This window comes from Acinonyx jubatus, chromosome A2, assembly GCF_027475565.1.
Source record: "Acinonyx jubatus isolate Ajub_Pintada_27869175 chromosome A2, VMU_Ajub_asm_v1.0, whole genome shotgun sequence".
NCBI lineage: Eukaryota > Metazoa > Chordata > Mammalia > Carnivora > Felidae > Acinonyx > Acinonyx jubatus.
Window position 1 is genome coordinate 125,044,178 of NC_069383.1, and position 21,489 is coordinate 125,065,666.

The 21,489-nt window shown below is 37.5% G+C and overlaps 1 protein-coding gene across 1 annotated transcript in view; it reads left to right on the forward strand.

Annotated features, from left to right (window-relative positions):
• Nucleotides 1–21,489, forward strand: part of CNTN3 (contactin 3) — a 339,764-nt gene that overhangs the window by 160,003 nt on the left and 158,272 nt on the right. The gene's annotated exons all lie outside the window — the stretch shown is intronic.

Genomic DNA, 21,489 nt, shown 5'->3' on the forward strand with positions numbered 1-21,489 from the left:
TAGAAAATCCAGATTAGTGGCGATTAAAGTATCCCTGTTAGGAAGTAGATAATATCTGAACCTACTGGTCAGTTTCAATATCACCTAAAAGGGGGCTTCCACAATTAAGTGCCTCTTGATTTGAAGCCATAGAAAGTATACAGTGCCACCTATGAAAGATAGTTAACAAAAAAATAAAATGTTTTTTAAATGGTTAGTAACTTGACTCTAATTAAGTCTGTCAGACTACCAGTTTAGGAGCTAGAAATTCAAGTTAAAAGAAACCAAAGAGATGAAATTAACCTAAGCCATACTGTAATCAAGTCAGTATCATAAATGACTGATTTTCTTCAACAAATTAATGACATGAAAAAGAGGGGAAAAAAAGGAATAGGAAGAAGAGGGAAGAAAATTAATGAAACAAAAAAGCATTTGGGCTACTATAGCAAATATTGCAGACTGGATTACTTTAAACAACAGAAAGTTATTTCTCACAGTTCTTTTTCTTCTTCTTTTTTTAATTAATTAATTTATTTATTTTAACGTTTATTTATTTCTGAGACAGAGAGAGACAGAGCATGAACAGGGGAGGGTCAGAGAGAGAGGGAGACACAGAATCTGAAACAGGCTCCAGGCTCTGAGCTGTCAGCACAGAGCCCGACGCGGGGCTGGAACTCACGGACTGTGAGATCATGACCTGAGCCGAAGTCGGACGCTTAACCGACCAAGCCACCCAGGCGTCTCTCTCACAGTTCTTGAAGCTAGTAGTCTTGAGACTGAGAGCCGACATGGTCAGATGAGGGCTGTCTTCTGGGTCTCAGACTTTCCATTACATCCATGTATGGTGGAAGGGGTGAAAATCAATCAGTGTATCATATCAATAAGATACAGAAGAAAAATCATATGATCGTGTCAGGAGATACAGAAAAAGCATTTAACAGCGTTCAGTCTCGATAAAATCTCTCCCCAAGTTAGGAATCCAAGGTAAGGGCCTCTACTTGATGAACTGCATCTTCAGCCTACAACTGACACTATGTAATGGTGAAATACTGAATGGTTTTCCCATTAGATCAGAAATAAAGCAAGGATATCCATTTTACCTCTCTTACTCAACATAGTACTAGAAATTATAGCCACTGCCATAAGGCAAGGAAGAGACATAAAAGTCATACATATTGAAAAGTTAAAAAAAATTATGTCTATTTGCAGATTATATGTCTAAAAACTAAGGAATCTACAAAAATCTCTTACATAGAAATAAGTGCAGCAGGGTCAGAGAAAACAACCTCAACACAGACAAACAGACATATTTTTACCTATAATAAATGGACTGATTGGAACCAAAATTACAAACACAATACCAGTTACAGTTACTCCAAAGAAAACGAAATACTTAGGTATACACTTTTCAAAACATGTTCAGCGTCCCTTTCCTGAAAATGGTATAATCTGTTGAAGCAAATCAAAGTATACTGAACTAAATGAGGAACATACCATGTTCATAAATTGGAAAACTCAGTGAAATAAAGATGTCAGTTCTCTCCAGTTTGATTTATAGGTTTAATGCTCTTATTAACAGAATCCCAGTAAAGTTTGTTTTGTTTTGTTTTTATATAGAGAAAAGCTTATTCTAAAGTTTATGTGGAAAGACATAGACCCTATAGTAGTTAAAGCAATCTTGATGTAGAAGAATCAAGTGTAAGGAATCACTGTACCTGATATGAAGGATTAGTATTTAGCTATACTAATGAATACTGTGCTGTGTTGGGGAATGGGTGGACACAGATATCAAGGAATAGGATGAAGAATCCAGAAATAGGCCCATACATATACTCTCAACTGATTTTGATGCATCTGCATAGGCAAAACAGTGAATCTTGACTTAAACCTCATCCTTCAAACAAAAATGGCCTTAAAATGAATCATGACCTGGGGCACCTATGTGGCTCAGTTGGTTAAGTGTCCAACTCTTCGTTTTGGCTCAGGTCATGATCTCACAGTTCATGGGTTCGAGCCCCACGTAGGGCTCTGTGCTGACAGTGCAGAGCCTGCTTAGAGATCTCTCTCTCCCTATCTCTCTGCCCCTCCCCTGCTTATGATCTCTCTCTCTCTCTCTCTCAAAATAAATAAGTGTTTAAAAAATGAATCATGAACTCAAGTATAAAGTGTGAAACTATAAAAATTCCAGAAAAAAATAGGAAAAAAGTCTTCGAGATATAGAGCTAGCTTAAGAGTTCTTAGACTTGATGCAAAGAACATGATCCATTAAAGGAAACATTTATAGATTGAACCCCATTAAAACTTTAAAAAAAACAGCAAAAAACAAGAAACAAAAAACAAAAAACATACCATGAGAAGAGGATGAAGAGATATACTACAGACTGCAAACACTGTGTGCTAATGGTGAAACCTAGGTTAACTGGAAGAAAAAGGTGATAGCTGTGGGAAATAATCCTGTGGTATTTACAATAAAACAATGGTCTGTTTGTATTTGCTTTAGAGTACTCCAGGAAAAACAGAAAAGCCAGAATTTATGCAACCTAACTAAACATGTGATTGGAGTTAATAAAAGAAGGGTGCAGTCTTTTTTGAGAGCATTTAGGCAGGCTACCTTCATGGTTAAATACCACTTTTAACTGAGAACTAATGGATGAGGAGGGGGTGGAAGAGGAAAGTAGGTTAGTTGGAGGTATCTTTAGCAGAGGGAGCAGTGTGTGTAAATGTTCAGTGGCAAAAAAAAGCAGCAAGCATAAGACATTCCAGAGCCTGAGAGATGTTTGATTGGACCCTAGAATTTATAGAGATGAGTAGCAAGGGAGGAGATTGAGGAAATAGTCAGGCAGAAATCTTGCAAGCCTTGTTATGGAATCAGTTCACTGGGAAGCCATTGGGGTGATGTAAGCAGTGCAGTAGAAGAAAGGAGGTCTACGTTTGGATGATGGGCAGGGCTGTTTGATAGAATGGGTTGATGATGGTAGCCTGAATAAGGATCTTAGCCCTGGAAATGTAGAGGAAGAGATCAGGAGGTATTCAGAGAAAGAAGTAACAAAGCGTGGTGATAGACTAGGTGTTAGAAAGAAGAATGAGTGAGAAATGATGGATAGTGAGAGGCTTCTGGATCTGGGAGAATAATATCTGGGAGAAGAGGCAACACGGAGAAAAGAGAGCAAGCAAGCTCAATGGAGTACATTGCACAAACACCCTAAGATAAGGCCAAAACATGAGGATTCAAGGAGTCCTGAGGAGTCCAGTCAGTGCAGGATGGCTGTGGAGCACTCAGTTAAGTCAAAAAAAAAAAAAAAAAAAAAGGCTTCTTCGGCTGGTCTTCACAGGAAGCAGGTGAGTTCAGTGGTCTTTAATTGAATAAAAGGTAGCTCTTGTGTTTAAAGATGCCTGAACGGACACTCGGGATTTACAGTTGGTGTGTAGTTTCCAGCTAGAAGAGAACAAAACTGGAAAGAGAGAAAACTGTGGTCTGTTGAGTCTCTACGGCTATGGGGTTTAACCAAACAGGCGAGTTTTTCCTTCATTATATACAGTTTAATTCACACTATTTCGTGTATAGATCTAAGGGTGTTGACAATTGCGTCAGCAACACAACTAAGATCTCCAGCTATCCCTTTATAGCCAAACTTCCCCTGTGCCTTACTTTTGAAAACCATCCATCTCTTTTCTGTGCCCATACTTACACTTCTTCCAAGAGGTCATATACATGGGATCATATAGTACATAAGCCTTTGAGTCTGGCTTCTCTGTGGCCCATATGGTCTCTGTCACAACTACTCAGTTCTCCGCTTGTAGGAGATGAGCAGCCATAGAAAATGGGTGTGGTTGTGTTTCAATAAAACTTTACTTGTGAGCACGGAAATTTTCATTTCCTGTAATTTTCACATGTCAATTTTCACGTCACATTTCACACGTTTTAGCTCCCAGGCTAAACAAAAATAAAATAGGTAGCAGGCTGGATTTGGCCCTTAGGACATAGTTTATCCACTCCTGAAACCATTAGTAACAGGCAATTAGTAAGTCCTGGAGAATGTAAGCTACTTTTATGGTTTATGCTTTTGTAAATTCCCATTGCTAATTAAAAGGGAATATGTGTGTGTGTGTGTGTGTGTGTGTATATATATATATATATATTACTCCAGCAGAGAGCAGTTTACATGGATCTCATCAAATTACCAACCATGTCCTCCCTCAGACTCATAGAATTACTTTTACTCATAGATTCAGCAAGGTTGACGATTTGTTCCCATTTATCTGGGACATTTTCCATTGATATCTGTTTTCCCTGCATCATGCCTAGTTAATGCCTGGGTTCATGTTCAGAATTGTTTTGGTATAGGTGATGTTGCATGGTCAACCCAGAACGTTAGCCCAAATAGTAGATCCTGTGAGAGGCCAGCCTTAAAATACTCACCATTGTGTGCCTCAGGAATTTGTAGGTCAGAGAGCTGCATTTAATACCAGTAGATGGATCCCCTTTGTGCGAACCTGTAGGACTTTTTTCTTGTATTCTTGGTATCAGGTGTGGTTATGTTTTACTCCCTGAATTAAATAAGAAAAACTTTCTGGACATTGTGAATTGTTTAACCTACTACATGCCTCTTTTCTTCATGATTGTTAGAAAGCTCAGAATGGAATCTGTGACCTGAATATAAGTAGATAGGACTTTATAATGGTTTCTAACTATTTTGTATAGTTTATACTCTTGCTTTTTACTTTTTAATTTCTTAGATTCTTCAAATTTGTTGTCATCTATTAATTTATCCTATGAGCCATGCAAACTTTTTTTCTGAAACATGGGAAAACATTAACAATTTAATGAAATTTATGTTCTTCCAGACGTGAAAATGCTAAATGTGAAACATTTCCTACATAAGAAGTCAAAGTAAACATTTTTTTCATTGAATTACTTTAAAGGAGTGGAAGCAATGCTTCCATAACATCTCCTATCCTGTAATACTACAAAAATATTTCATATTTAAATGGCATTTTTTGGTTGGGGGGGGTACACAGGGGGAGTGGTGTCTTTGAACTTGGTTGAGATAAATTATATTATTCTATATCCCTATTTTACTTATGAGATACTGAGTGTCAGAAAGTTGAGGTAATTTGCTTTAGGCCCATAGTTGATGATAAAATCTACATGCAAATCTTGGTCACTAAACTATAAATCAAAGGCTGTTAACACCTATGCATATCTGCCTTCTAGAAATTGTATCTTAATGGAGAGTTATTTTGTGAAAACCATTACCCACTTGGAGTACATTAAACTTTTACAATCAAAATGCTTTTTAATTTTTTTTTACTCTACACTAAACAGTCACTTCTTTTTTTCCTGAAGCCAATTATATAATCTTGTTGATCATAAATTCTGTAAGGTACCAGATTTTAATAATATTAAAATAAAGTAGACTACTGGCTCCTGGAACATTAATTTTATCACAGAACTTTATTAAATACAGTATTTTTTAAGTTTATTTATTTTTGAGAGAGAGAGACAATGTGAGTGGACAAGGGGCAGAGAGAGAGGGAGACACAGAATCCGAAGCAGGCTCCAGGTTCTGAGCTTCCTGAACCTTCAGAGCCTGATGCGGGGCTCCAACTCACTAACTGTGAGATCATGACCTGAGCCAAAGTCAGACACTTAACTGACTGAGCCACCCAGGCCCTCCTATAAAATATAGTATTTTAACAGTGTTAAAATAAACTCTACCCTCATCATGTTACAGCATGTTTGTGGGAGAAGTTTTATAACCTTGATATTTATTGACCTTTAGAGTTATTTTATTTGCTGTACTTTTATGGCATTTAGAAAAAAACTTCATGGTAAGTAGGTTTTGTTTTTTGTTTTTTTTTAGTCTGCTTTTATTCATTTGCTATTTCAATGTAAAAGGAATATTGCAAATTCCCAGCCAGGTGAAATGAACACCACATGTTCATCTGCCAAAAAAGTTTAACCTAAGTCCTAACAAGGAAAATTGAGAAAGCTTTGTGTTTTTTATTGAAAATGTGAATTAGCTGCAGTGAAACTTCCTACCAGTCATTGGCTCCCTATTTAAAGAAACGCTCAAGACAATATACTTTCCAGCTCTGAAACCTGTATGGATATCAGGTGCTTTCACCAGCACATACCACCTAATGGTAAATGAGCAGATTATCTCTTCCTGTGTTTTGATCTGTGCCTACCCCTCCACAGCTGTGTGATAAAATTCGTGGCGTCGAGCAGTAGATTCATGGCATAGAGCAGTAGATTCAAAGTGTGGTTCCCAAATCAGCAGCATCGGCTTCACCTGAGAACTTATTTTTAATGCAGATTCTGGGGCCCTACCTCAGATTTAGTGCATCAGACACTGTTGCGTTGGACCCAGGGTCCATTGTTGCTTTAACGAGACCTCATATAATTCTCATGCTCACTAAGGTTTGTGAACAAGGGCTTCAGATTAACCATGTTCTTTATGATAGTTTCTATTAAGGACAAGTTTAGGTTTTTCTCTAGACTTTTCCTTCTGTGAATACTGCTACAGTGCTACAATGAGTATCTTTGTATATAGACCTTTTATGGAGATTGATAGAAATTTGTGAAATTGCTTTCTAAAGTTACGCCAATTTACATTTCCAGCAATGTATGAGATTTTTCTTAGTATTTCTTAAGTAACTCTTCTTGAGATTTTCATATATATTCTTATAACTGGAACTTTAGAAGATTTTTTTTACTGTATCTAAAAAAAGGTTATATGCTTAAAATACATTTCAAATAGCTAGAAAGCAGAATGTAAAACCTACCCTACCACAGTAATAGACATTTAAGAGATACCATTCCCTGAAAGCCTACTATGTGTAAAGAATCAAGTCATTTAATTTTCATAAGCCTATAAGCAAAAGATTATTTTCATTTTTTTGGAAGAGGTGAGGTGGACAGACTCAGCATGATTCATTCTTTTGCTATTAAATGATTATATAACTACATATGATCATGACAAATTATTATAAAAATAAGAGATGTACTTTAACATGCTCTTTTGAGAAATAGGTAATTACACTGCCTTATGTGTCCAGAATTTTCAAACAATTATCTTGCTTAATAATAATGTTCTGAGAATATCTCTCTGAATGTTAGGGTCCTGGGTAAATATTTTTGGCATACTCTATAGTAGAGTATTCAGCTCTTCTCCTGAATATGTGGAAGAAGACTAATTAATGCCAGATGGCTTTTGGTAAATGTCAGAATCAAAATGACTTCAGTCAACTCTGACTTACCATTTCATGAAGGATAAAGTATGTCAGATGTTTTTTGGCCTATCTGGTATACTATCCATTCACACAAAATTGCAAAATGTTTCACCCTCAAATCAGTTTCTGGACTTACCAATTTTATATTTATTTGCTATGCATTTTATATTTAATAGATCAGAAGCCCCTCCACCACCCTGCCTCAGCAGAATCTTTAGGGCCAGGCCCTGGGAATATTCACTTTAAACGTGTGCCCCTGCTGATTATTACAAACCAAACTGGAATTTATTCTTCTCTCTATTAAAAATAATGGCTGGTTTTCTTTTTAATTGAGTAAAGATGACAAAGTAGATTATTATTCTAAAAGAGTATATAAATAATTCAGATTTAAACTCTTTACTCCAATAGTATGATTTACATTAAGACTCAGAACCTCATGTAAAAATGATTAATTTAATTTCAATCTTCTTATTTTACTTTGTCTTTCTTGTGGCAGGATGTCAGTTGGCAATGAAATGGCCCCAGAGCAGGCCCAATAAGAACCACAAAAAATCTACATTAATTTTTATTATATAATACATAGATATTACTTTAAGATTTATACTCAATGGCTTCCGAAAGACTTGAGTTCGCATATGGAAGGAAATTAATATAAAATAGGACAAGCCCAGATAAAAATAGAGACCATTTAAAAGGATTGGAGGCACCTGGGAGATGTTAATCCTAACAGCTGGGAAGTATCCTGATAGCTGCAACCAAAATGAAACATGATGGTTTATAAATTTTTAATCTTGGATATAGAAAGCATTTATGATCATCAGAAGAGGCTAACTTTTTCCTAGAACCAAGCAGGGGTAAATGTGGGATGGATAGTGATGGCTCTTGTATAACACAGAAGACAAGGAATGTTTCACAAAACATATAGAAAAATAGTGAAATGTACCTTTCTGGTAGACCCTGAGGACCTTTTCATAGATATAGTCATGGAAGACATTTCTAGTGGGGCGGATACACTGTAGGAACACCTGATATTTACTGTTTGTGTTACCCCTGTATATGATATCTCACTGAATCTTCACAACTCAAGAACTGTACGTAGTGCTGTTCTTGTTTTATAGTTAAAGAACCTTAGTTGTTTGTTGGAAGGCTACGTAATTGGAGTTGGCTCAGGTTGGCGAGTGGCATTTTGACTTCAGAGCATGTTATTACACTCCACACTTTACATACATGTCAGATTCATCCGAGAGATTTGCTTTCCGATATCATATGCTAAATTTACAAATCATACATATTAGAAAATATGGATGAATAAAGGGCATTTACAATATCACAATCTCTTTCATGTTCTAGGCCAAGTCAAATGTCTTAATCCTTTAACTAATGCCATGAAATGAAACTACTCTCCAGTGGTTCTGTTGTTATTCTATGCTATTGATTAAAATAAGCCTGTCTACTTACGTCTTCCATGCCAGTGTACACAGCATAAAATATGTGTTCAGAATAGATATAAACAACAAGGAAGAAGGAAGCTGCCCTCTTACTTTCACCTAGGCACAGGGCTTATCCACTTCCCTGTGAATGCGAATCATGGAATTCCTGAAGGTAGAATGAGTAAGTTCTCTGTCCATAGAAGATCCACGAATCATATTGACTATGTGTGTAAGTAATTGGTCAAAAACTCTGGTGTTCTGCCCCATGTAGCATAGAAGACAGAGCTGTAACCTGGAAAATCTTAAAGCAGATGTTCTCAGCTGAGTGCCCCATCCATAAAGTGACATCAGGCAGTGGGCTACAATGGATCATCCCATTTTAAGCTGGGCTGCACCCTGATGGGTGTGTCAGAGTGAGTTATGACTCAAGTAGCTGGTGGGGGGGGGGTGGAAGACCTTTAGAGATTGTTTTTATCTCTTCATTATAAAATGGGTTGTGTTTTTCAAATCAAGCAATTTAACTTGGGGTCGAGAAGATTCTTGTTCCAACTGTCAGTATCTTGGAGCAGTGAAACTCTTTATGAACTCTCCAACTAAGGGATAATAACCTGTGCACACTAGATCATTCATCCTAAGAGAGAAAACAGATGGTAAATCTTGAACTTGAAAACAGGACAGTAGTAGGAGTATTACTCCAGGCTTCCTCATACCCTGCTCTTTGTCACACTGTCCTTCATTTACCCTACTGAAGTCTGTAATCTGTAGTGTTGTTATACAGATGGCATGGACTTCTAAAAGTCTGATGAATATGTGTCCCTGAAATAACTTTAAATGGAACAAATGAAGCAAAATGTCTTTGGGACCTTCAAGCAACTTGGTATTACATTCACATATAATAAGGCCTAGTGTGGAATATTTGTATAGAAGAAATTAGAATGAAGTTTACTGATGTGTCCTACAATGCAAGTCTGTCTGTCTAAAAGTCAGAACACCACCATCTGACACTGATCTCTGGAAGTATATATATGAGTATTTTGGCTTCCTGAAGCAAAGGACTCTAAGGGAGCATCATCTAATAAAAATATAATGTGAGTCACATGTTTAATTTCAAGTTTTCCAGTAGCCATTTTGAGAAAAGCAAAAAGAAATAGGCGAAATTAATTTAAATAATACATTTTGTTTAATATATCCTAAATTTGATGTCAATATGTATTCAGTATAAAAAAATTGAAGGAGATACTTTTCATTTTTTATATTGTCTTTGATATCTAGTTACAGCGCATTTCAGTCCAGACTAGTCACATTGCAAGGGCTCAGTAGCCACATGTGACTGGTGATGCTGTATTGAAGTCTACAACTCTAGGTCTTACAGTATCATTTAGTATAGAGCCCGTCTTTGTCTCTCTCTCTCTCTCTGTTTCTGTCTCTTTTTATACACGTATATGTTTATATTATAAGTACACATGTATATATATTCATATAAGTATTTCTATATACATACATATTTTTACACACACACACACACACACACACACACACACACACACACACACATGCAACAATGCTTACAGAATCCTTTTCACCACAGTAAGATATTCCCCTGCCAATCTAAATAAGCCCTAACGGCCTCATCTGCAAATTTGACTAAAACTTGTCCAGGTAAGTATTGCTTTCATTTTACAGATGCACATACTGGGTCACAGAGGGAATAAGCAGCCAGCCCAGCGTGACAGAGCTGTGAAGGTCTGACTGACAGTTCTTCTGACACTAACACCAATGCACTAGGAGTCAGATGTCTGACTCCTACAGGTCAGACTAGGGGTAGGTATGTTTGGTAGCAGTTGACAGTGGGAAAGTGAAAGTAATTCAGGGTCGGCATTTATTTGCCCTTGCCCCAGGCAGCAGCACTGTGAGTTGGTGTGGCTTGGGGTAAACAGCAGGGCCACGAAGACTTGGCATTTAAGCAGAACTTCATTGTATGGTTGTGACAGTTGAGCAGTGCACGTATCCTCCGGGCCCTAGTCACATCCTTGTCCATGTGAAGGATGCCCTCCTGAGTTACGCAGGGCACACCTGTGCCACTCTGGGCTGCAGCCCTGGCTTTAGGTTCATCGGTGCCCCAAACTCATAGATAGAGGCAAATTATGAAATCATCCCATCTGGTTTTTCAAACACAAACAAAGAATGTTTGCTGACTCCATCGCAGAAGCTCTGGCTGATGGAGCACATCTTTCTCTACCAGCATCACGGCGACATCCCTCACTGTTGTCACCCTGGCTCCGGCAGTACTCATTAAGAAGCTGCCTAAAATAAATTGCCTTTCGAATTAATGCTTTAGCAGTGCTACTTTTGCTTACTGTCATAGTTAAATACATATCTTATTATAGCATTTCTCTTTAATTTCATCGATTCTAGTAGAAGGCATTTATAAAACAAGAGGAGTTTTTAATGTTTCCATATGTTATTGTCAAAAGACCGTGATGTTCTAGAAAGTGCTGCACTACAAACATCAGTTAACCTTCTAACTAAAATATATCATGGGTGCATTAAACATTATGAATGCATTTAGTAGCATCAAGCATACCAAAGGGCAATATTCATCATAGAGTAATAACGCAGTAGCCATCTAGACACTGCATACTTTATGGAAGCTATTCTGTTTGCTGGCTTCAGGAAAGATAGCTGTATTTAATTCCTGCTAGTATATAATCGTGTGTGTGTGTGTGTGTGTGTGTGTGTGTGTGTGTGTGTTTAAACCATCTCTCTGTAGCAGCACGTGTGGCATCATGAGTAAGATATTTTGGTGGCACGTAAAAATATTCAGGATCATTTATGTTCATCATTGCCTAATTTTAGCCATTTGTAGATTTTAATGAATTTTTTTATGGTTGATAATGTCCTTTAATTGAGCAGTAAAGGAGCAGGCCTTATTCAGCTAGTTCCTGACAGGTTAATAATTGAGAAAATTTAAATTTTGGCTAAAAGTGCCTCAATTAAAATGGTTTTCTTAGAAGTATATCAAAACTTAGTTGAAGTGGTAATTTAAGAAAAAAAAATTCAAGTGAAGCTTAGTTTTAAAGTGCCGTTTGGGTGAGGAGTGCAGGCCACCAAGAAAAAAGAAGATTTGCTGAAAACCAGAAAGGCAGCAGTGTTGGACAGAAGAAGAGTCTAAAGAATTATGTCACAATCTTGAAGCTTGTGATGAAACAGGGTCCACTGTCTGGTAGGTGACAAGTTCTGGGATAAGACATGGGAATCCTGGCTTTCAGTGTGATACCTGCCGCTCAGTGTTCTGAAACATGCAGAAGTAGTGAGAAATGCTCGTCCATTCTTGAATGTTCCCTCTGCCCTACACATAACCTTTGGACCATATTCATGATATTGCCCACCACCTATTCTGGGTTAAAGCCCTAACCCAGAAACAGAGTAGTCCCTTTTTTGGAAATAGGGTCGTTGTAGATGCCAGTGGATAAGACGAGTCATTCTGGAACAGAGTGAGCCCCTAATCTAATGTGACTGGAGTTTCTGGAAAGAAGATATCCATGTAAAGACAGATGCACAAGAAGAATGCATGTGACTTTAGAGGCAGAGACTGGGGCGATGGTATCTACCAGCCATGGAGTGCCACAGGTTGCTTGCCAGCCACTAGACCTGGATGGAGGCGAGGACGGGTTCCCCTACAGGGATCACGGGGAACGCTACAAACACTTTGATTTTAGACTTTCCAGCCTCCAGAATTGTAAGACAATAAGTCTCTGTTGTTTTAAGACCCCTAATTTGTGGTTTTTGTTACAGCAGCCCTAGGAAACGGATACAGCACCTACTACATGCCAGGACTTGCCCAGGAGTCCCCTGCCCTCATGAAACTGTCATAGTATGTCCGGTGGGGAACAGTACCTAAGCTGGGCTAGAGGGGTTAATGGTTGTTACCCAGGTGGAAGGAGCAGGAGAAGGAAGTCCTGAGAGGCAGTACAAAGCCATGCTGTAGGCAACCTAGAGAAAGAATTCCATCTGACTAAATTGGAGGAGGGCCATGGGCAATGGTGAGGTGCTGCAGAAAAGCGAGAGTTCACATCCCACTGCACCACGTAAGTCGTGCAAAAGAGCTTGGGGTTTCCTCTAGCACTTTCTTTTCTTCCTTATCAATGTTGCTACACATTATCAATTGCATAATTTTATCTCTTGGAAGTATTCCTAAAATCTCTTTCTTCCTCTCTATTCTATTTCCGCAATCTGAATTGAGACCTATTTCCCATCTATTTTACTACAAGAGCTGCCAATCTTATTATGTAATGATTAAGGAAAACACTAAGTAGAACAGAAATATAGAGACCTCATTGTTTAAAAACTCAAGCTTATGGAATATATACTCATAGGGCAATATTTTCTAAGAGAATGGTAACCTAATTGATAACGTCAGCTAAATGCAAAAGAGAATTTATTATGGAGAGAAACATGTATAGGATTGATGGAGTGCATTTCTCCTCCTAGCTTCATGATTTCTGGCACTTTTAATAAACAAACAGGTCCGAAGTACAATATATCACTCATTTAATAAGTTGGCACATTTATTCTAACAATAACTATATTTACATTTGTCACATTTTCACTTTATTTTACCATGTGCTTCAGCACATTTGCCCTAATTGCTTTCTAATTTGTGTATATTTTTGTGCTTTAAAAATTTAAACCGGAAACCTTTTTCAAGGGCTCCTTAAGTACGAAAGGGTGGGGAGTCTACTAGACTAATGGATCCATGTGTCACCTAGTATCATGTGTAATGCATTTCTGAAGCACAAAATTGCATTCGTATTCTTTGCTTATTCTGAATCTTGGATGTAACTTACAAAGAAAACAAGTAGTATGAGTGTGTGTTTGCTTAGCCAGAGAAACAGGCAAATGCATATTCAGAGATACACTGATAGTGGTGTTTCCATGGCAACAAGCAGGTTATCATAATATTTATATCCATCTATTATGCTTCGGTTTATTTTAGGGTATAGCGTTAAAATGACAAAATAATACATGCCTTAATTTTCTTAAATAGCTATAATAGGTTGTTTTTTTCTGGGTTAAAATTTTAAAGGCCTCATAAATTTAATAAATCGTTATTAAAAATGTAACTTTTTAGTATTCCCCATTATTGTAAGTTACTGCCTTTTTTATTTGTAAAAGTTTTGATTTTGAGGTACATGACACAATAAGTCTGACCCAGTGTTAAATTTAGGGGAAAATACACACATTTCTTTCTTATTTTTTTCCTTTTTAAATTTTATTTTGGGGGAAATATATACATTTCTTCAAACTTCACAGTTACATTTTGTGGGACGGTTTTTTTTCCTAGCTACTTGCGTTGTAGGCTTTAAAGTTAATAATTCAAGAGATCTGCTGCGAAACAACAGAAATGAACTGTGCGAGGTAGTGCTCTAAGATACTATCAGGCCCCACTGTTGTTTTTTGTAGGTTGATGTAGAGATATGCAAGGGTGAGATCTCTTATTGAAACCATAGGATAACATCTCTTTATATACTTAATACATGCAAAACACCATTCTGTGTGCCTTGGATAGAAAAATGTAGCAGAAGAAAGTCTATAGTCTTGTGAAGGCCACTTTCTAGGCAGGATGGGCGGGGAGGTGGGTACTAAATAAACAGTGACTACACCCTACATACAACAGTGAATAATAATTTTGAAGAAACCTAAAGCTACATAACATTGCAGAGAGTGATATCTCAAGGGAGCATTTACATATAAATATGGTGCTGTCCTTTACATTTTGAAAGCCCTGTTTCATTGATCAGTGCCTTTGATCCCTACATCAGACTCCCAAGGGATTCCTGGACTGATGGGCTTCTTATTTGTTGAGAAAGAGGGAACCAAGACACCCTGTGGTCAAGGAACCAGCTGGCATTTCCCAGGGAAACACATCTTTTCCCTCACAGCCTTGTAGGCACTTAATAAGATTTGTGGGATAATTGAGTGAATGATTGAAAGAATGGACATACCTTAAGTATGACTTTCAAACTGAGCAAATATTATTCATTTCACTTTCCTAAGGTAGACTTTCTAAAGACTGACAGAGTCAGAAGCTTCAGATTTAATTTGGATGTGACGTTCCGCCTTTTTTTTCTTGTATTAGAAATCAGAGGATGTGCCATCAGCCTAGTTCTGACACTTAATTAGCAGTGTGACTTTGGGCAAAATCTAACTTCTCACAGCCTTGATTTGCTCATGTAAAAATTGGGAATAATGATATATATTGCCTATCTCACTTTTTTTTTTGAGCATCATGTGAGATAAAATACATGAATCTCTAGAGGTTCATGCACATCTAAAGTCATTTTGGTCCTTTAAAAAGTAATCTCCATTTAAATTGAATTGGGTAAATATTTTTCTCAGGCAATCCATAAGTAACCTTTGATGTCTCTTTCTCTTAACGAGAATTTTCAGTATGCAGTGGTCATATAATTAAAGAAAAAAATAAACCTAATTAGCTTCTTTCTATGTAGCAAGGGTACTCCCATCACCTGTGAGCCTTGATGTTAGTGTAGAAATGGTGCTGAGTGAATCATTAAAAAATTAACATTTGTAAATAAGTGTAAGGGTTCCATATTTGATTTTTTTTCCTATAGTGTTAGGAGAGTTACTGCATTGTGCCAGTTTGTTTTTACTTTTATTAATCCTATGACGAATAAAGTATAGAATGTAACATCATATATTCATTGCTAAAATCACAGGTATCTTTTTTTTACATTTTTTAATGTTTATTTATTTTTGAGAGAAAGAGAGAGCGAGTGGGAGAGGGGCAGAGAGACACATACACAAGGAACTCAAAGCAGGCTCCAGGCTCTAGGCTCTGAGCTCTCAGGCCAGAGCTCAACACAGGGCTTGAACCCACAAACCACAAGATCATGACCTGACCTGAAGTCGGACACTTAACTGACCGAGCCGCCCAAGCACCCCTGAAATCAGGTGTATCTTAAAGACAAGTGTTCTGTGACGCTTATAAACAGTTTCAGTGTCTGTTCTCTTCAGATGGCCACGGATACCAAAGATCAGGGGCTTTTGAGACTCATTTCATGTGTTGAATTTAACAAATATTACTTAGCAACTACCCCATTAGTTGCAAGTGGCAAACAATAGAAATTATGATGTTCCTGGGGAGAGGGTCATACCTATGAAAAGCAAAAGGCTAAATATAGATAAAAGGGAGTAATTGTGGAAGGCTTCAAAGGAGAAGGAAAAATTCTGGCTGGGCTCGCATGGTGTAGGTTTGGCTAGATGAGGACAGGGACAAGTCGGGTTTGAGCTGGCCTGGGCAGTGAAGCAGCCTGCTAATACTTGCTGGGGACCTAGTATATTCCAAGAACTTTGCATATTTTTTTCATGTAGTCCTGTGAGTGGGCTTCTAACACAGGTTAAATTACCTGCAGTTTTCAGATAATCTTAATTTTTCGGAAGAATCAGAGCATCCAAGAGGCTGAGAATTTGCAAAATCATGGAGCTAGTTTTAGTGCAGATACTTACTCCAACTGAAGTCTGATTTCACATTCCTTGCTGAAGAAGCCACTGGCGCGTTTTAATTTGACTATTAAAGAGCTTTTCAAAAATGTTTGAGAGTATAATTAAGATAACTACGCTGAAGTGCTGTATGTTCCCATCTTCAGAATGTTGTCGGTTTATGTGATTTTTAAAAATTTTTCAAATTGGCAAATAGATGTTTCTAAATGAAAGGACCAAGTATATTTTTATATTACTAATTATTAAAATTCCTCGATGGCACACCCAACATGATGGTTCATTTTTGAAATATAACACATTTTGATAGTGTTGAAAATATAGCTTGCTTTATTTGTTAATGTTTTGTATAAGAACACTTGCTTTTGCTAGGGTCTTATTAAAATCAAATTGACTTTTAAAATACGGTTTTCATGCAGATTTTCTGAATTCTCTCAAATCTCTGGTGTACCTGGAGATCTTTGTTTCAAAGAAAAAGAAAATGATTTATAATATTGCCGGATAAGTGTTTAAAATTACCGTCTTGATGACAAGCTAGGATTTTGTTAAATTCATGAAGAATACGAAGAAAAACATTGTTGGGCAGTAAAGATTTACTTTTATTCTTCAGTTTACATTAACGGTTCATATTTTAAACTTTTGTATTACATGAGAAATTAACATTCATAATCAAATGGAGATAGTTCCTTTATTTGTTTTTCCTGGATTCAAATACTAAAAGAGCAAAACTGTCAATACCATTGATATTAAAGTATTCTTAATTTTTTTGTTTAATTTAACTAAGCAGCAGTTACTCTTTTCTAAATCCATAGGGGGCTCTAGTTGCAATGTCACTCCAAAAATTCTTTTAAAACAGGTAATTATTTTTAAAAGGGTACATATTAATCATAAAAATTTTATTTTTGCTTTGGGTATGTAATTGTATGTGTTATTTGCTTTTTGGGGTTTTTTTTTTCTGTTTTTTAATGTAGTGTCAAGCACTCTTCTTTGGTTCAAGGTTGGATGTACTATATTTGTATAAATCACACACCCATATACATCTTTTGAGACTTCCAGTTATAGTATTTTTTTAATTTGAGTCATAATTTTTAAAATATTTCTGAGGCATTCTGGGTACAGAAATAGTGTAAAGATATTTATTTTCCATTTTCAAGATTTTATGGTTATCTGGCCCCTTCTATTCCACCTACTTTGGCATCAGTTTTTGGAAAAGTGTAAATTTTCATTTTTGAGTTTTACAGAAGTCTTGGAGTTTATATTTATATAAGCATAAGCTCCATTTCTTTTTTTTTCATATATATTTCCTCAACTTTCTTTATTATTTCTCTAGTCACATAATTTCAACAATAACAATTTCTACACCGAGCAATTAGTTTTGTTAACAAATACAACAGCAGGAAGCAGAAGGGCATGGTAGAGAACAGCTACTAGGCACAAGCATTCTGTTTTCTCTGGACAGCTGACAGTACCTTTTATAGAGGGATCATGTTGCCTAAGTTGAAGCCATTTGTCCTGGATAGGTACAAGGTGAGGTCTGTGAAAGGCAAAAAGAAGAGATGAAGGAGGTCCCAGGCTTCCACTCTAGTCTTGTTGGACAGACAGATCTAAAACACAATTACCAGGGGCGCCTGGGTGGCTCAGTCGGTTAAGCCCTGTAACGTGAGTTTGAGCCCCGTATCGGGCTCTTTGCTTACATCCCAAAGCCTGGAGCCTGCTTTGGATTTTGTGTCTCCCTGTCTCACTCTGCCCCACACCTGCTCTCTCTCTCGCTCTCTCTCTCAAAAAGACAATGTATAAACATTTAAAAAATTTAAAATACAGTTACCAGAATGGTTCAAAATTACCAGAGAATGCTTCCTTCACATAGTATGAACATTTCAAACTAGACCTTAAGATACAAAAACTTAATATAAGTTTAAAGTAGAAGATGGGGCCCAAGTTTGAGAAGCAGAAATATTCAGAGTGACAGATTGTGCTCTCATGTCCAACTACCTAGGACATAGACACATACTTGACATACATATACATATATATCTGTTGAATGAATGACTAAATATTGGGATAAGGAATGTGGGCTTTACCATCTAGGCAATGAGAAATGAATGGAGACTTTTGAGCAGATATTGAACATTGGGGGTATGTTTTATGAAGAAAGCTGAACTCAACACTATGAGTATAAGATAGATACATTGGATGAGTGAAAAGGGAGGAGACCACAAGTGGGAAGAAAAGCCCAAAAGTTTGGATGGACTTATTGTACATATAAAGTTAAAAAGAACTGGACCAAAATCAATGGAACTGGCTTCACCGCTTATGACATCACCTTTGTCCAATTCCGTGATAAGTTTGAACCACAGCTTTTTGGAAACTGCAAATAAGATGTCTTTATAATAGAGCTTTCTTGAAAATCAAATGAGATAAATTTCAAAAAAATTTCTATTACAGACCCAGCAAATTCATTCATCCATTAAGTCCTTCCTATATCCATTTAGTCAGTGTTGATAAAATGTATTTTTGTAACATTGGGGATGCCGAGGTATAAAAAAAAGACAGATGAACATACCGGAGTCATAGGCTTACTGTGGACAGCAGAATTTTCATCGTAGTGTAGTTCCAGCAACATTAAGATGGTGGCAGCGATAGAGAAATGGGAAGAGAGAGGATAGAGTTTGCAGAACAGTTAACATGATCAAATGGAGTGAATTGAGCCAGTGTAGGAAAGAGAATTGGCAGATTGGATTGGAAGTGTAGGGGGCATCTGGAGCATCGGAAAATGAAATGTCACATATGAGGTGGCAATTGGGTATCCAGAAAATGCTGGAAGGACGGGGGACTAAAAGCCCATTTTGAATCACAATTTTCATAGACACATCACTGGTACAGACATAGTGATAGAAGCTTCAGACTTGATGAGGTTCTTGAAAAAAAAAAAGAAAAGCAAAATGAGAGCTATCATTTGTTGAACACTTAGAAATTTTCACACTGTAGTAAGTAACTGGCATGAGTTATCTTATTTCTTCCTCACAAATATAGCATATATAATTGCTATTATTACCCTTAGTGTACACATGATGAAATTGTTGATCAACAAGTGACGTGATGTGCCTCAGGTCAAACAGATAGTGTCAGAGAAGGGATTTGTACCTGGGTTTGTCGAACTCCAGAAGATAGAAACCCAAGTTGACCGCAAGCTAAAACTCGGAGGAAGCAGATGGTCAGGGTAGAGCATGGAGGGATGTTTCAAAAAGTCAAGTATGAGGGTCCCTGGAAGATATGTTTTGTTTTCCAGGTGGGGTTATGCGTGTATGTTTTAAGACCATAGAGGAGGCATGAGAGAGACTGAAATAGGGAGAGGTATAAAACCAAAGACTGAGAAGGAATAGGAAGAGTTTGCACTTCTATAGTCTTTTTCATTTTTCACAGGACGTTCACATCTGTGATGCTAGAGATCCTTTAAGAAAAAAAAAACCTGTGAAGTTCAAAGGGCAGATGTTGTCCTCACTTTTTTGGATGGAAATCTGGAAGGCACAGAGCAATGAAGTGATACTCCTTCAGTCACGTGGATCTTGATTGTGACAGAGCAAAAACATGTTTCTCGTGTTCCTATTCCTGCATTCTTTCCCTAAGCTTCTGTGACAGAAAGTTCAGAAGTCTACAGCACAGGCACAGAGGCTTTGATTAGTTGGGAGACTTGCTATGGAGATTCCAAGAAAGGTGACGTAATGAAAAGACAGTTAAGTCATTTTAAACTACTATCGATGACCCACACAATGCCAAGAAATATGCTACTGTCCAGGGATAGTAAAGGTGAAAATGATAGTGCTCTAACCTTAGCACAGCCCCCCAAATAGGACAGGATGAGCAAATGCAAAAGTATGGGAATTTCAGAGACAAAATGGTTGGAGATATTTTCAGGAGTTTCAAGAAAGGGTTATGTGGCTCAAGCTAGGTTTGAAGATGAATAAAAGTGTGCTATACCCATGAAGAAGTGGGAACACTATTTGCTTGACTAACTAGACCAGCATTTTGTGTTCAGGAAAAACTAAGTAGTTTGTTATTATTTCTGGGTATGTGGCTGAAAGTTGGGGGTTCTAGAGCCTTGGGGTGATAGGAGACAGAGGGAAGGTGCACTGGGAGACACCAGTGTGGATGGTCTTAGAGAGGATGTTAAGGTCTCACCCTTGACGCCAAAATTCCCAAGCTGTATTTAAAAAACAAAACTAAACAGTTCCTGAAGACATTAACATCTTACTAAGTGCCTCCCTATATCCCTATATCCTGAGTAGGCTTAGAAAATACTGAATACTTAGGTCTGCTTGGAAACTAACAATGCCACACCTGTTTTAAAACCTCTTAAAAGGCCAGGCTCTAAATAAGAAAATCTGTTTTCAGTAGACATTTTTGGGACCCAATATGACATCCTCTTTGCCCACCTTAATTCATTTGCAGGTGGGTCGACACTCCCTTGCAGGTTCATAGTGAGCTAATGATGAGTATGGGGGAATTCTTGCCCCCTGGGGTGGGGTGGGGGAACCCTCCATTGTTGAAGTTGGGAGCCTGTGTATAAATGCCCCAGACTCCCATCTTGCAAAATGGCAGTTCCGCAAGGCGTTCCATCAGCTTACTGGAAGCTTTTATGCAATCAAGCCCTCCTGGAATCCAGTAGCCCCTTCTCATTGTCTTCACTCCCTCCCTCCTACCTCCTGAGACTGTCTCCCACACACACTAGATCACCTGAGGCCCTGCTTTTGCAGAAACAAAACAAAGACACTACGACCTTTCTTGAACAAGCCATTGTTTTTACATAAGGGAACATTTTTATTTTCCTAAGACACAAATGTTGCCATGGTAGAATTTTCCCGTAGAGACTTCATAGTTGATTAAATGTTTTGAGAACTGGACTGATGTATTAAATAAGAAAGGCAACAAAATATAAGAGGAGACACTTTGAATTTGGGAGTTGGGATATAGAGCAGGAAGTAATGGTTATGTTGTGGACTTGCTGACACTGAAGATGGTAAGAGAGTCACTTGGCTGTGTCTTAATATTCTGATTTGGGCGATCTTCCAGAGGCTTCTGCATGTGTCGGAAAAAAGGAAGAAAACTCATGGTCATGCACTGAAACACAGGGTTTTGTTTGTGTTTGTTTTTGTTTTTGTTTTTTTCTTTTCAGAGTGGAGTATGCTTTAATGACATTTTTCAACTAAATGAAGTTCTACCCTTGATAGTAGAAGCTGAATCATTGCATGAGATTCTTCTTTATTTATAACACCTGGTACCACGGAGATGAAGATGAAAACCTTAACCGAACTGCAATTTTGATTTT